At 43.2% G+C, this 15,423-nt stretch overlaps 1 protein-coding gene and 1 non-coding gene across 5 annotated transcripts in view; both read right to left on the bottom strand.

Annotated features, from left to right (window-relative positions):
* The window catches only part of LOC126188069 (glutamine synthetase 2 cytoplasmic-like), a 423,240-nt gene that overhangs the window by 111,318 nt on the left and 296,499 nt on the right, over positions 1-15,423 (bottom strand). The window contains exon 1 of one of the 4 annotated variants that reach the window (XM_049929536.1): positions 8,189-8,316. The exons of the other annotated variants lie outside the window; for them this stretch is intronic. The gene's annotated coding sequence lies outside the window, so the exon portion shown is untranslated. Of the gene's footprint in view, positions 1-8,188; positions 8,317-15,423 lie in introns of those variants that run through there. 4 annotated transcript variants of the gene reach the window in all.
* Positions 1,752-1,858, bottom strand: LOC126096893 (U6 spliceosomal RNA). Its single transcript, XR_007522074.1, has one exon. It is a non-coding gene; the product is annotated as a U6 spliceosomal RNA (small nuclear RNA).

Raw genomic sequence — 15,423 nt, 5'->3', positions numbered from 1 at the left:
GATATGAATAGGAGCAAGCAACATGTTGGTTGATTCTTCTAGGAACGTAAACGCTCTCGGAACTTTCGTTTGCCGCTTGAGTTTGCTGAGCAATATGACGCATTCGCGCTCGCTAGATGAACCTGTAAGACACCTTATTTTCAGACAATTGTATCTCGGAAACAGTCGAGAACGGATGAGTTTATATGAGGTTTCCGTTCCGGAGTGATCCGGATTATAACATTATTTAATCTTGTCTTGTCCCGTAAAAACGCCGCATATGTACATTCTGGTTTTAAATACGCCTGCAACGCAGCGAGCAGTGGCCCGTCTTGCACGACTTTGAGTGGTTTCGCTACTCGAGATAGCCGAGACCGTCGCTAGCTTCCTTTTTCGCAGCCTATAGGTAAGCTGAGGGCGCAGCCTCTTTGGCGTCCGACGCGAAAAGCTGCAGCAGCCGTGATGATTTATTATAGCTCGGCGCCCGTATAAAATTCCAGAGAGGCTAACCGCCGGAGCAGCGGTAAACAATGCTAACGATCCGGAGTATCGGTAAACGATTAACACGCCAGCAGCGGCACACGATAGCCCTCTCACCTGATCCTCGTCGCGCTGCTCGCTTTCTGGCCGCTAATGAGAGGCCAAAAGCTCCGCCTCGGCCGTAATTTTATGTGCGCTGTTTAACGTCTATTGTAGCCCTACTACAATACAGCGCTCCTATACACTCTTTCCCCATTGAATCTGAAAGAAGGCTAGTCTAGAACGCGGGGTGAGCCAGCCAGGGCGATTTTCCTCTAAGGTATATAGCTTGGCAACGCGCCAGTTTCACGCAGCCAAAGGTAGGTGGGGAAAGTGGTCATTCCGAGCTCTGAAACTGAGACCATTCCATGTTCTTCACGTGTTATTCGAGGTATGTAATGAAGTTTGAGAACACATGATTGTAGCGCAATGTTAGGACAAGATGATCTCTCACAGCTAGCAGCGTTATTGGCAGTTTAACTGCGAAGCGCAAACGACTGCGGGCGACAATTGTCGTCTGTAGAGCTCCGCCAAAATTAAGGCGTTGCCAAACAGACTTTCACAAAATGGCGTCACGTGACATTGAGGTACGTGCGCGAGGCAGCTGTGCCCAGCGAACTTGTTATACCGACTCGACTATAGGTCACTTATTTTGTTGGATAACTAGTTTCGACCCCTTTTTTAGGTTATCCTCACCGATTATTAAAAAAGGAAGGAAAAGGTGTACAATAGTATTTTTAATCTTTTTTTGCCTTAGGCTTTTACTTTAAAATGTTGACGTGGAGGTGCTGAAAGTCCTGTCAACCACGTGACAATATGTGCATGAATTTCTTTGCAGTTCAATTTTCACGAAGTCAGCAGTTTCAACTGAATCTTTGCCAACATAATTGCGGTTCACAGTAATTTTGTGTAATTTGCTTCAAGTTTTACTTTTATTTAGCATACTTTCACTGAAATGATAATTAAATCAAGACACTACGCTGCCGGCAGGCGTTGATATACATCAACGGGACAGTTGAAAATTTGTGCCCCGACCGGGACTGGAACCCGGGATCTCCTGCTTACATGGCAGACGCTGTTTCCACCTTTTTCTCATTATTCATTTTGTTCGGTATTGTTCGTTGCGTTTGGTTTGGGCGGACGTCACAAGACATCCGTTCAAGTTTATTGTTGATGCCTTTATTCAGTTTTTTTTTTTTATTACAGAGAGCGAGCAGCCCTCTGACCGAACACGCTAAGCTACCGTGCCGGCTGAAAATGTGGAACGCTTCACGATTTTGCGTGTCATCCTTGTGGAGGGGCCATGCTAATCTTCTCTGCATCGTTTCAATTTTAGTATATGTACTGCCGAATCAAGTACTATCTGAGCCACCGAGGGCACAGAGGATAGTGCGACTGCAAGGACTTAAATCCCTTGCGCGCTCCCCGTGAGACCCAAATTCCCAACTTAAATGTCCACACACACTACATCTGTAGTGCCCCTGCCCACTACACTTATTAATCGCGGCAGAAAATCTTACCGAGTCCCGTAAGAGTTCGGGCAAAACGTACGCATCCACACAGAAGGAGGTGGTCAGTGGCCGGTCAGCCTTAACTATATATCAAGATGCTATCTGTTCTTTCGGACATGTCCGAAAAAACAGATACCATCTTCATATATACTTTCACTGTATATATTCCTCGTATTACGTCTATCTTTGTACTATCGCATGCATTTTTCTCACCTTGGTAGTAAATCAAATGCGGTAATTTGGTCGTGGGGCGACGAACCCAATGAAAATGGTGATATGACCAGAAGCTCGGCTACATTTACTGAACAGCTGACGTTACGTAATCACAAGCTATGTACATCTCACATTACCTTGCGTTGTCATTTCAGCAACATCACATGCCATTAATTTCTTTCTATGTTGTTAATTTTCGTAATTAAAACTCTTTGCTTTCTAATTCACTGCCCATTCAGTCATTATATTGACATAAGGATTTGACGTGTACTACTACGAAACACAGTCTAGTTTTTCTCTCTCGTTGGCTAGTTACTATCAGCTGCTGAGACAACACCACTGCGTCCATTGCAATCGCTGCCAACATTGTTCCGCTAAACAGTACTGCACCTGATGTAAGACTCTTACGCTTAAATGCGTTTTATCAAACAATGCCCTGTATCTTCAGAACTAATTCACGAACATCAATAAAGTTAAAATGTAGAAGATTTTTATAAGAACACTCCCTGTACCGGAAGATGTGACAATGTGTTACAGCCATAAATACAGTCATTCGAGAATGAAAATTAAGTGGCACTTTTCGCTATGGAACCTTTGACTTTCTGACGAAAATTGTCCATACGTTTGTTCCGAACTCTTAATCTACAACATAAGGCGTGGTCAGATGTCAAGTTTCAGTAGTGTTCTTACTTGCTGTGAAGATCGTTAATAAAAACAGAATTACACGCAATGGCTCCTGCCGCAATGAGAAAAAGCTGTGGTCACCCAAAAAGCTCATTACGAGTTTGTTCTGGATCAAGTTGTTTTGTTAAGATAATTTTGCCATGCTTATTCTGGCCATCAGAAACAGCTTCTGCAAAATCGGACTATCACATTGAGGTTACACTAGGCAGCACGAAAGAAAACATTTAACAACAGAAGATGACGAAAGTTTCTCCACTTAAAAGCTTACAGGAAGTTCCAGTACAATTGATTTTACGATGTATGGAGCATAAACTATGAAATATCGCGTTCAAAAGAAATAAGAGAGCTTTTAAATCCATATCTCTAACGCTTGTTACGTGCAGAATCGTATAAGGTCAAAGCCATGGAATGACGCCTTTAACAGCAAACCCGTTGTCCAAAAACCTGCGCAAATTTAGGAAACGATGTCTTGTCAATTCCAACTCTTTCTGTTCACATGTGGAACAGTCATTTACGGTAGACTGAATAGCAGATAAACGGCTGCCGAGATTACAGCAAGACTTTCAAAGCTTATCAGATTATCAACCAGTAACGACGATGATAATTGAAGTACACCTGCAAATCTACGATTCACTGTAGAAATTTATCGCTGTACCTTGACGGTGGTTCTGCAGAATATGCCTCAAGATCTAGGAAATGACTAAGTGTGTTAATGCTGTGCTGATGTGCTGCTGATACACCGCCACTTCACTCTAATTTCTATCAAGTATGGAACGGTACTAGAATTTTAACCTGTTTCAGATCGTTAAACAGCAAGAAATCACTGGCAATAACTCCACTGACGCTTATCGGGAATGGCCTATCAGCAGAATATCAGAAACGTGACACTATGCTTTGTATAAAGTTTGTTTGCGATGTTCTACTGATGAGCCATATCTGAAACGCTTCGATAAAGATTTCGTAACAAGCGATTCTTGCTGTTTAGCGACTTGAAGCAGTAATAAGGGCGTGCTAAGTGGTTTGTGTAACTGTGCCAGATATCCAGCACAACCTTGTATCGCAAATTAAACTAATTTGCCATTACAAGTATCTCTGACGTTCTTCATGTACTACAGGAAATACGTAGTGTATAAACGGAGTCCCGTAAGCGTAAATTTAACAAAGTGGCACAGGTGGAGTATTCGAGGATTCATGGATTCATGGACCCAACTGAAAATTAACACGACTGTAAGAAAATTCTCTAAAACCACAAAACATTCTGAAACTCACTCATATGGAACGTCGAAAGTGTGGCCTTCTCTAGAGTTCAGGCAGTAGCAGCAAGTTTATGTTGCAGTCCCTCACTCAGTGAAAGTCGTCAACACATTTCACAGCTCGCTAGACTTCTCTGTCTGCTCCAAACAGGTTTTTCCAGTTCTCGCACACGTTTGCTACATCACTGCAACGGCGACTTTGCCGACCTTTATTTATTTTCTTGTACTGTGTTGAGTGGGCAGTAGCAAGTGACCGTCTTAAGAAGCGAACACAGCTTGAGGGAAAGTGTCTAGAAGACAGGACAGCACAGAAATACTGGGAAAGTGTACCGTCGCAACGTAGAACACACTCGTGTGTCGTATCCTGGACAATTGCTCGAAAACAAGGGTAGAATCGTGGAATATGAATTTCCATCAATATCGGGTATGTGAAAGCAGGGGGGGGGGGGGTTTGCTTCTAGTCCTATTAATACAGAAATACCAGCAACTAGCAGCTCATGCTTGCACAGAGAGAAGTTGGTTCTCCTCTTCTGCTTTTTATTAAAGAAAATTATTTCATGTTCACTTTTCACAGTGATTTGTCGTAAGCATATGTCACAAAAGTTAACCTTGTTATCTGTTGTGGTCGATCGCTGATACATGACTAAAGTGAAACGATCCTCATGCGTCCAGAATGAATTTTCACTCTGCAGCGGAGTGTGCGGTGAACTGAAACTTCGTGAAAGATTGAAACTGTTTGCCGGGCCGGATATAGAAGCTGGTGCCTTTGCATTTCTCAAACAAATGCTCCGCCGCTCTCGCGGGTACTGGCGGAAATTCAAATGGTTCAAATGGCTCTAAGCACTATGGGACTTAACATCTGAGGTCATCAGTCCCCTAAAACTTAGAACTTCTTAAACCTAACCAACCTAAGGACATCACACACATCCATGCCCGAGGCAGGATTCGAAATTGCGACCGCAGCAGCAGCGCGGTTCCGGACTAAAGCGCCTAGAACCGCTCGGCCACATCGACCTGCGCTGGCGGAAGTGAAGTTGTGGGTGGTGCTTGGGTAAGTCACCCTGTGTCGGCACTGTAGCTCAGCGTGTTCGGCCTGAGGACTGGCCACAGTCTGTAGTAAAACAAAAGCTGAGAAACGCATCGACTGACAAAGACGTCGTGCGACATCCGCATAGAACCGCTGACGAACGACCAATGAAGAAACAGATCGATCGAAAAAAGAAAAGAAGTCGGTAGAACTTTTGCGATACACGAAGGTTCCAGATCAGGGTCCTGGCCCGTCAGAAAGTTTTAATCTGATATCTAGTTCCATGATACTAATGCAATGGAGAAATATAACTGAATGACAACACAGGCTTCTGAGGCAGAGTGAAAACATGTGGGTCTTTCAAATTTGTGCCGGCCAGGGTGGCCGAACGGTTCTAGGCGCTATAGTCTGGAACCGCGCGACCGCTACGGTCGCAGGTTCGAACCCTGCCTCGGGCATGGATGTGTGTGATGTCCTTAGGTTAGTTAGGTTTAAGTAGTTTCAAGTTCTAGGGGACTGATGACCTCAGAAGTTAAGTCCCATAGTGCTCAGAACCATTTTTTTTTTTCAAATTTGTCATATTACTGGTAAAGAGCATCAATGATAAATTTTAGCTACACAACTTATTTTAAGTCACCACTCTTATAAATAATTTAATGGGTACACTGATTACCAATGACAGTTCATTATCAACGGTAGTAGCCTCATGGAAATGTTTGACGCAGACATCGGCTAAATAGTGTTAATTGACTACTGACAGTGACTAGTCAGTTTAAGCCATTAAAAATTTCAAGTGAGCACTGATAAATTTTAGGATATTTTAATCCAACCATTATGGTGGAATATTATCATTCAATGTCAGAAAAAAAGGACGATGTAGTGGATTCGGAGATTAGCACAAAACGTGAAGAAAAACCAGTTGCATCTTCCAAACGCTGAAAATACGTCATGTTATATCATGACGTGTAGTCAACATTGACATCGACTTACTGTAAGTAATGTCCTTTGGTTTAAATGACATGCAGAGGAATCCCGAGAATGAACGAATGTACTCAAGCGTGTGTATGCCAATAAGCGCATATTCAAGCGTGCGTGTTCCCAGTCGTATGCATTAGTTACTAGCGAACAGCATCCATTTCGTTCGTTGCAAGTTTACCCTTTAAACACGTGACGCGATAATGTATGGTCCATTTTATTTCATACGGCTTCGGGATGTTCAGATTGCAAAATAGAATTGTTATGTAGCATGAAGCTGTTAGTCTACATCTAAATCTAAATGATTACTCTGCAATTCACATTTAAGTGCTTGGAAGAGGGTTCATCGAACCACAGTCATACTATCTCTCTACCATTCCACTCCCGAACAGCCCGCGGGAAAAACGAACACCTAAACCTTTCTGTTCGAGCTCTGATTTCTCTTATTTTATTTTGATGATCATTCCTACCTATGTAGGTTGGGCTCAACAAAATATTTTCGCATTCGGAAGAGAAAGTTGGTGACTGAAATTTCGTAAATAGATCTCGCCGCGACGAAAAACGTCTTTGCTTTAATGACTTCCATCCCAACTCGCGTATCATATCTGCCACACTCTCTCCCCTATTACGTGATAATACAAAACGAGCTGCCCTTTTTTGCACCCTTTCGATGTCCTCCGTCAATCCCACCTCGTAAGGATCCCACACCGCGCAGCAGTATTCTAACAGAGTACGAACGAGTGTAGTGTAAGCTGTCTCTTTAGTGGACTTGTTGCATCCTCTAAGTGTCCTGCCAATGAAACGCAACCTTTGGCTCGCCTTCCCTACAATATTATCTATGTGGTCTTTCCAACTGAAGTTGTTCGTAATTTTAACACTCAGGTACTAAGTTGAATTGACAACCTTGAGAATTCTACTATTTATCGAGTAATCGAATTCCAACGAATTTCTTTTGGAACTCATGTGGATCACCTCACACTTTTCGTTATTTAGCGGCAACTGCCAGATGCCACACCATACAGCAATCTTTTCGAAATCGCTTTGCAACTGATACTGGTCTTCGGATGACCTTACTAGACGGTAAATTACAGCATCATCTGCGAACAACCTAAGAGAACTGCTCAGATTGTCACCCAGGTCATTTATATAGATCAGGAACAGCAGAGGTCCCAGGACGCTTCCCTGGGGAACACCTGACATCACTTCAGTTTTACTCGATGATTTGCCGTCTATTACTACGAACTGCGACGTTCCTGACAGGAAATCACGAATCCAGTCGCACAACTGAGACGATACCCCATAGGCCCGCAACTTGATTAGAAGTCGCTTGTGAGGAACGGTGTCAAAAGCTTTTCGAAAATCTAGAAATACGGAATCAACTTGAGATCCCCTGTCGGTAGCGGCCATTACTTCGTGCGAATAAAGAGCTAGCTGCGTTGCACAAGAACGATGTTTTCTGAAACCATGCTGATTACGTATCAATAGATCGTTCCCCTCGAGGTGATTCATTATGTTTGAATACAGTATATGCTCCAAAACCCTACTGCAAACCGACGTCAATGATATAGGTCTGTAGTTCGATGGATTACTCCTACTACCGTTCTTAAACACTGGTGCGACCTGCGCAATTTTCCAATCTGTAGGTAGAGATCTATCGGTGAGCGAGCGGTTGTATATGATTGCTAAGTAGGGAGCTATTGTATCAGCGTAATCTGAAAGGAACCTGAAGGCTTGCCCATATCAAGCGATTTGAGTTGCTTCGCAACCCATAAGGTATCTACTTCTAAGAAACTCATGCTAGCAGCTGTTCGTGTTTCAAATTCTGGACTAATCATTTCTGAAAATGGCAATCAGTTGCCGAAAAACGTAATGTGATGTTGACATACTAAAGAATTACACATTTATTAGGTCGCATACTTCCGTTTGTCCACGTGTCAGTCGCGAGTCCAGATAACGACGCTGAGGTAGTGTAGAGCGAGCCGCCACAGCTTTCGTCCAGGCGAGCGGCACTGCCACGTGATGCTTACCTGGCTGTGGAGGAGGAGAGAGAGACAGACGGACGGACGAACGGAGCTGCGCTGCGTGGCGTGGCGGGCGAGGTCGCGGCTGCGCTACGACTGACGCAAGGCGAAGCGAGCAGCGAGTCCGCACTCGCGGTCACAGCTGGCGGCTGGCCGCGGTTGCCGCTATCGCCAGATAGCCAGCCGCGTGTTTACTGGCTAACCACGCCGCGACGAGCGCCGAACTCACTCACCGCCTTCTGTTCCGTCCTACTCTGATCTCGTGTCGTACGCTTCCATCCTCTCGAGCTGTTGTAACACCCCCAGTACATGCCATCTGGCTTGGGAGACGTCTGTTATTAGGTGGCTTCAAAATGGGGGGAGGAAGAGGAGTGGAGGCCCGGCTAAAATCTCACCAAATCTCATTTAAAGCGGGAGGGCAATGAAAATCTCACGCCATCTTTGTAATTCGAGAATATACATCTCTAGCTTAGCGCCCGCTGCTTCGCTCTACATCTACAGTTATACTCCGTAAGCCACCCAAAGGTGTGTGGCGGAGGGCACTTTACATGCCACTGTCATTACCTCCCTTTCCTGTTCCAGTCGCTTACGGTTCGCGGGAAGAACGGCTGCCGGAAAGCCTCCGTGCGCGCAAGAATCTCTCTAATTTTACATTCGTGATCTCCTCGGGAGGTATAAGTAGGGGGAAGCAATATATTGGATGCCTCATCCAGAAACACGCCCTCTCGAAACCTGTCGAGCAAGCTACACCGCGATGCAGAGCGCCTCTCTTGCAGAGTCTGCCACTTGAGTTTGCTAAACATCTCCGTAACGCTATCACGTTTACCAAATAACCTTGTGACGAAACGCGCCACTCTTCTTTGGATCTTCTCTATCTCCTCCGTCAACCCGACCTGGTACGGATCCCACATTGATGAGCAATACTCAAGTATAGGTCGAACGAGTGTTTTGTAAGCCACCTCCTTTGTTGATGGACTTCATTTTCTAAGGACTCTCCCAATGAATCTCAACCTGGCACCCGCCTTGTCAACAATTTTATATGATCATTCCACTTCAAATCCTTCCGTTCGCATACTCCCAGATATTTTACAGAAGTAACTGCTACCAGTGTTTGTTCCGCTATCATACAATAAAGGATCCTTCTTTCTATGTATTCGCAATACATTACATTTGTCTATGTTAGGGGTCAGTTGCCACTCCCTGCACCAAGTGCCTATCCGCTGCAGATCTCCCTGCATTTCGCTGCAATTTTCTAATGCTACAACTTCTCTGTGTATTACAGCATCATCTGCGAAAAGCCGCATGGAACTTCCGACGCTATCTACTAGGTCATTTATATATATTGTGGAAAGCAATGGTCCCGTAACACTCTCCTGTGGCACGCAACGCTCGCATTGACTGAACGGTCCGCACTTTTTTTTTAATAGAATTTTTATGTTCACAAACTGCAACACCTAAACTTTCCATGCTAAATAAGGTCATAGAAGCATGGCCTTTCCCGAATGTAGTTCGAAAAATGTTCAAATGTGTGTGAAATCTTATGGGAATCAACTGCTAAGGTCATCAGTCCCTAAGCTTATACACTACTTAACCTAAAGTACCCTAAGGACAAACACACACACCCATGCCCGAGGGAGGACTCGAACCTCCGCCGGGACCAGCCGTACAGTCCATGACCGAATGTAGTTCTGACTATAAATTTGTTCTGGTAGCTGGAATCCGAGGTTCACACCCTCTGTGTTCTTGTGATGGTATTTCCATAGATTCTTCATCCTCCAACATATATTTCTTTATATCTAACCGAGAAGTGAAATACTATTTTTCGTATATTTATATTTAGAAACTTTTTAACATAACAAAATAGTCTTAAAAATTTTCATCCCTTATTTTACCCCCTTAGTGGGTGAATTTCCAAAAAATGCTGAGAAACCAAATACAAATTTTCGTAGTTTTAGCTTCAAAACTGTTAATAGAGACATGTTTTCAAAAAACCTTTCATCCCCTATTTCACCCTCTTAGGGGTGCAATTTCGAAACATTCCATCTTAAAAGACGTCTCCAGTATAAAATCAACAACCTCTATAAATTTTAGGTTTCTATTCTTGTGGTTTGAACTGGGCAATGATGAGCCAGATAGTCAGTCGGGACATCGCCTTTCACACAGACATTTTGACGGATAGTACGAAGTGCACCACCAATCTTTATGGCCCCTCTGAACTGATCGCTTTACAAGTGTCCATGCCTGGTATTTCCCGATTTGAAGCAAGTTCCGTCCAAGTGTCAGATTTCATTCTGGGAGTTCCCAACCGTGAAACAAAGTTGAAAGAACGTCCCTTGGCGTCAATAACGTTTTCAATTACAGCATATATCACATACATGAGCGTCTTAATGAAGGGCATAAATCGATAATCCACGACAGTGTTTACCGTACTATCTCACCCAAGTCGTACCAGAAACTAAGTTTAACCCCAAGGGATATTCTGCAACGCATATAAAGCCGATGTTATTGCGTTCAACATGCATTTGCATTGGTATCAGAACTTCTACAGTGCGTATGTTAGTCGACATGCCGACAAGAGTCTAAACACACGCTCGAGCAAGAAGTTGAACGTTTGTGGAAGGAAGCTAAGCTAAAGTTCACCGAAAAGAATTCCGTTCGTGAGCATATACATCAAGAGCCTGAAAACCTAAGTAATCACACAGTTCAAAGGAAGCTATAATTTGTCTTTCATCTGCGAAGTAAGAAAAAGGTTCAAGACATTTAATGCATGTAAAAGAAATAAAAGGACAATTTTCTCAGGATCCGCCAAAAGTGTTAGCACTGTTTTCGTCGAACCTTTCTGTCCATCTGTCTCTGTCTGTCTGTCTGTCTGTGCGACTACAATGACATTAGCACCTTTAAAACAGTTTTTTAATCTCGTCTTAAAATAAACGTGGTTTAGTAAAACCATTTTCACCAATGCTTAAAAGAAAATATGTTTACGTGTGTTAACAGGGAGGGGAGGAGGGGGGCCCACCAAATCTCGTCAGGGGGGGTCCAAATTTTAAAGTAAACCCGTCATGTGATTAGTGGACGTTCCCTTAGTGCAGTCCGGGGGACACCGACTCCTCAGACTTCTGACTAGTTTTGATGCTGCCCGCCACTGTTTCCCGTTCGTTCTGCTTGAATCTTTTCGCTTCAGAATAGCGTTTTCCTCCAGTATCATTAACTACTTACAATATATTTTTTAGTCAGTGCTGCACAGCTTCACTGCTTTCAAGTAACGGCTTCATGGAACGACAAAAACTGTTATAACACCATTTATTCACAAACAACAACTTTCGTTCAAGCGACCATCCCAAGTCACGGACTAATATTACATAAAGTTCAAACAACGTCCCTTGGCGTCAATAACGTTTTCGATTACAGCATATATCACATACACGAGCGTCTTAACGAAGGGCATAAGTCGATAGTCCACAATAGTCTTTACCGTCCTGTCTCGCCCAAGTCGTACCATAAACCAAGTTTTATGCAAAGGGACCTTCGTTACTCTTTATGCAGAGTCAGAGACTTAGGTACGCTCGACCGAATACTGTTCTCAGTAAATAAATGTTATTACACCAAGTTTTGAAGGTTTCATGAAGTTGTTCCATCAACCATTTGTTGGGACATACCTACAATTTTTGCCTCTACGGCTCTCTCTATTACCACGGATCTTATTCTTCGGCTTATTAACACATTTCCTACCATCACCTTCCTTCTACTAGATTTTTACAGAAATCCATCCATTCGCCGATTCTGCGGAGAACCACCTCATTTTCTGTTCGTTCACTTAACTATTAGAATCCTTATAGTCACTTCTGTAGCTGCCCTTTTCAGAGATGCCCATTCCTTCTGAAGTGAACTACCTGCTGTTACTGGTTATCACATACGATTCTTCAGCATGTTAGTATCCCACTGCCCTACACGTTGTTTGTTCCAGCCGATTCTCTTATACCTCGGATTACAGCTTAGTATGTTGAAGAATAGGATGAGTCATTATCTGTTCCGCGGTACGTCTTACAATCTAATACCTGATTTCAGCGTCAGTCTCACCATGATTTAATCCAGTTGTCTCCTGCTATCCCTTTCGTAGTTTAATACTTGCCTACAGTTTTACGGCGCTTCAGGAAGTCTGAAAAGAACGCTTGCGCGCTACGATTAAACCCTATTTGTTTGACAGTGCAGAGGTTGTATATTAAGCTTCAACAACAGTAAGATGAATGTTTGAATACTAGCGTAGGCTGCCAAATGAAATGCACAGGTAGGTGCACATAATCAACACTTAACTCTGCCCCCCGAAACACATAAATAAATAAATAAATAAAATTACTTTCCCTGCATCTGAACGGAAATCCATTCCAAGTCTGTAGTCTTCCACGGGCAGTGTCAATTTGAATAATTCATTTTCCATTTTTGACCGCGTCGCTGTTGTTTTATAATGATGTGGCCAAAACATAAGAAATGACTTTACTCAGTATACTCTACCACTTTTGTAACCAACCAAAGCAGTACTAAGAGAACGTCTGGAACTTTTGTTTAACTTCGTAACACCCTTCAGCAAATCTTTGTTCAAATGCACTAGGCTCTGAGGGTTGTGATATCAGTGACCAGGCATGCCTTGGAATTTCACGTTTACATTTTCGTAAGAGAATGCTGAAATCTGTGTAAGTTAAAAACGCATAACGCCCCCCACCCCTCCCCTTATTTTTGAAGTGTTACATTCAAGAAAATACCACCTCTCTGCTGCACACACAATGCAGCTTTCAGAGAGCTTTTGACTGCCGTGGAGGTACACTCTGGCCATACAGATCGACAGCTGGTCCGCCCGCCACTGGAGGGCCGTGTTCCTTCAGCCGTGCCCTTCCGGCCACCCCGCCGTACGCCTCTAATTAATCTGCGCAGATATGCAAATTGCTGGAACCGCAGCGCCGGCCGCAAACCCATTGATTTATCGGTACGAGTTTGTCCCTCGCAATTGCAACGGATGTGAAAATCAGGGACAGGTCGATGCAATATTTATTGGAGATAACCGCTGAAACAGCTATACTTCCGGCGAACATTTTTTTTTCTGTTACCGTTTAAATATGTAGAGCTACATACACTGGACCAATTGTAAAGCGAAACAAACAGCACCCCGTGCCTGAAAATTACAACAGGTCCAGGAACAAAAAGAGTTCAGAATAGACTACTCCGTTTGCTGTTCGGCACAGAATTTTAGCTTCAAGAAACTGCAACAATTTCAGAGCCCTGAGGAACACCAACTACAGAAAGTGAATGATATATTTCTATGTTGGCAGCTTAGTTATTTAGCAATTATCTGCGTCATCCCTAAATTTTACAGCATAAAATGCGTAGTGTATCTAACATGGTATTTATATATTGTAACAATGCATATTTTAATAATTTTCTTTGAAAAGTAGAAAACCATTTTATTACAATACACCTGTTGTTGAAATCGTGATTGGGGCTTCCTCCCTCCCACGTCAGTATCGACAAACATTTTAAGACTTCCGAGAAGGCCTTCGCTATATGGTGTCACTAAAAGCTCCGACAAGAAAGTGATAAATGAAAGTAGCGTGTTAAATTAGACCAGTGGTTTCCAACCAAGGGATAATTATACCCGGAGGGGTAAAATGCAATTTTATGAGGGGTAAAAACTAAACGATTAGATTCTGTTTGAGTCACGAAACTAAATTATTTTCAAAAGATCATTACTATTATCACAGTTTTGTAAGACTAATATTTATTATATCTGTTATCAATAATTATTGGCATTAATCCGGTGTAGGTTACACGTTCCTCTCATAGTGCACCCACTGGGCACATACATTGTGCTTTTTCCCATACACTGCCGACGATATAAGTGAGACATATACTTAAAAAACGCTAAATATCTCAAGAAAATGTCTTCTCCAAGTTTTAGATAGTACCTGCAGTCGTGCAGAAACTGCTTCATTACTCGCTTCGAAACAGATAAATGAATTAATTGACAGCACGACACAACAGTAACTACATAAGAGCTACAATAGTCCCGTGCACATAATAATAATAATAATAATAATAATAATAATAGAGTGATTAGACTCAAAGCATTAACAACCTGAAGTTATCCAGTTTGTGCCAGTTCAGAAGTAAGGAGTGCAGAAATGAAGTGATATGCGGATTGTAAGTATAGTGCACACATCTGAACTTTAAATGGGGTTGCATTGTGCAAGTCAAGCAAGTCCCACAGTGGAGAGGAGTAATGCAGGAGAAAGTATGTTTTATAACAATTGTATCCTCAATGCTGAAAAGTGGAAGTGTTCCAAGAAATGACTTTCATTCTACAGTTTACATGCTAAAGTTGGTGATAATGGGGAGAAGGGGGTGGGTGGTAACAATCGACAGGGGGCGGGGAGGGGAGGGTGGGAGTACTAGCTAATGTCTGATTGCACTCAGGGATAATGGCCCAAGAAAGGCTGGGGACCAAGGAATTAGACTGTCAAAATAATGTTTCGGTCAAGTGACAAAATTGATTTTTCCTTTGCATGGCTTTAGCAAACTTCAGTATTTAGAAACCATTAAAATACTGCATTCGTGACTGATAATGCACCAATAAATGCATTCCTGACTTGAAATTGTTATTGTCAGATTCTACCTAACACGTCATCGACGCTGGCGGGGGTGTCCGAGCGGTTATAGGCGCTAGAGGCTGGAACTGCGCGACCGCTACGGTCGCAGGTTCGAATCCTGCCTCGGGCATGGATGTGTGTGATGTCCTTAGGTTAGTTAGGTTTAAGTAGTTCTAAGTTCTAGGGGACTGATGACCTCAGAAGTAAGTCCCATAGTGCTCAGAGCCATTTGAACCATTTTTGAACGTCATCGACCAACAAGAGCGCTGGCGTCACTTGAACGAAAGAGTTTTTGCTCTCCGACGGAGGAACATGCCAACATCCCGTATCTGGTTTTGGCGAGATTAGCGCAAAACAGACTATCTTCCGATCTCTAGCCATGCTCTCAAGTTTGTCCTTATCCTCGCCAGCAGTTCGTTACTCGTTTGATGAAGGGAAAACCAAATTGGGATGGCGATTCTACTGAGATATAGTGATGGCAAACTGCTCATTACAGCTACGTTTCCGCTAGAGCGGGCGTTCTATGAGCTAGTGAGAGTTTGCCGCTACTTGGTCCTTTCTGATTTCGAAATTTCACATGACACGACTGTCTGGCGAGAGAAACGT

Source organism: Schistocerca cancellata, chromosome 1 (genome assembly GCF_023864275.1).
Source record: "Schistocerca cancellata isolate TAMUIC-IGC-003103 chromosome 1, iqSchCanc2.1, whole genome shotgun sequence".
In the NCBI taxonomy this organism is placed as follows: domain Eukaryota; kingdom Metazoa; phylum Arthropoda; class Insecta; order Orthoptera; family Acrididae; genus Schistocerca; species Schistocerca cancellata.
This window is presented reverse-complemented; position numbering and strand designations above follow the sequence as displayed.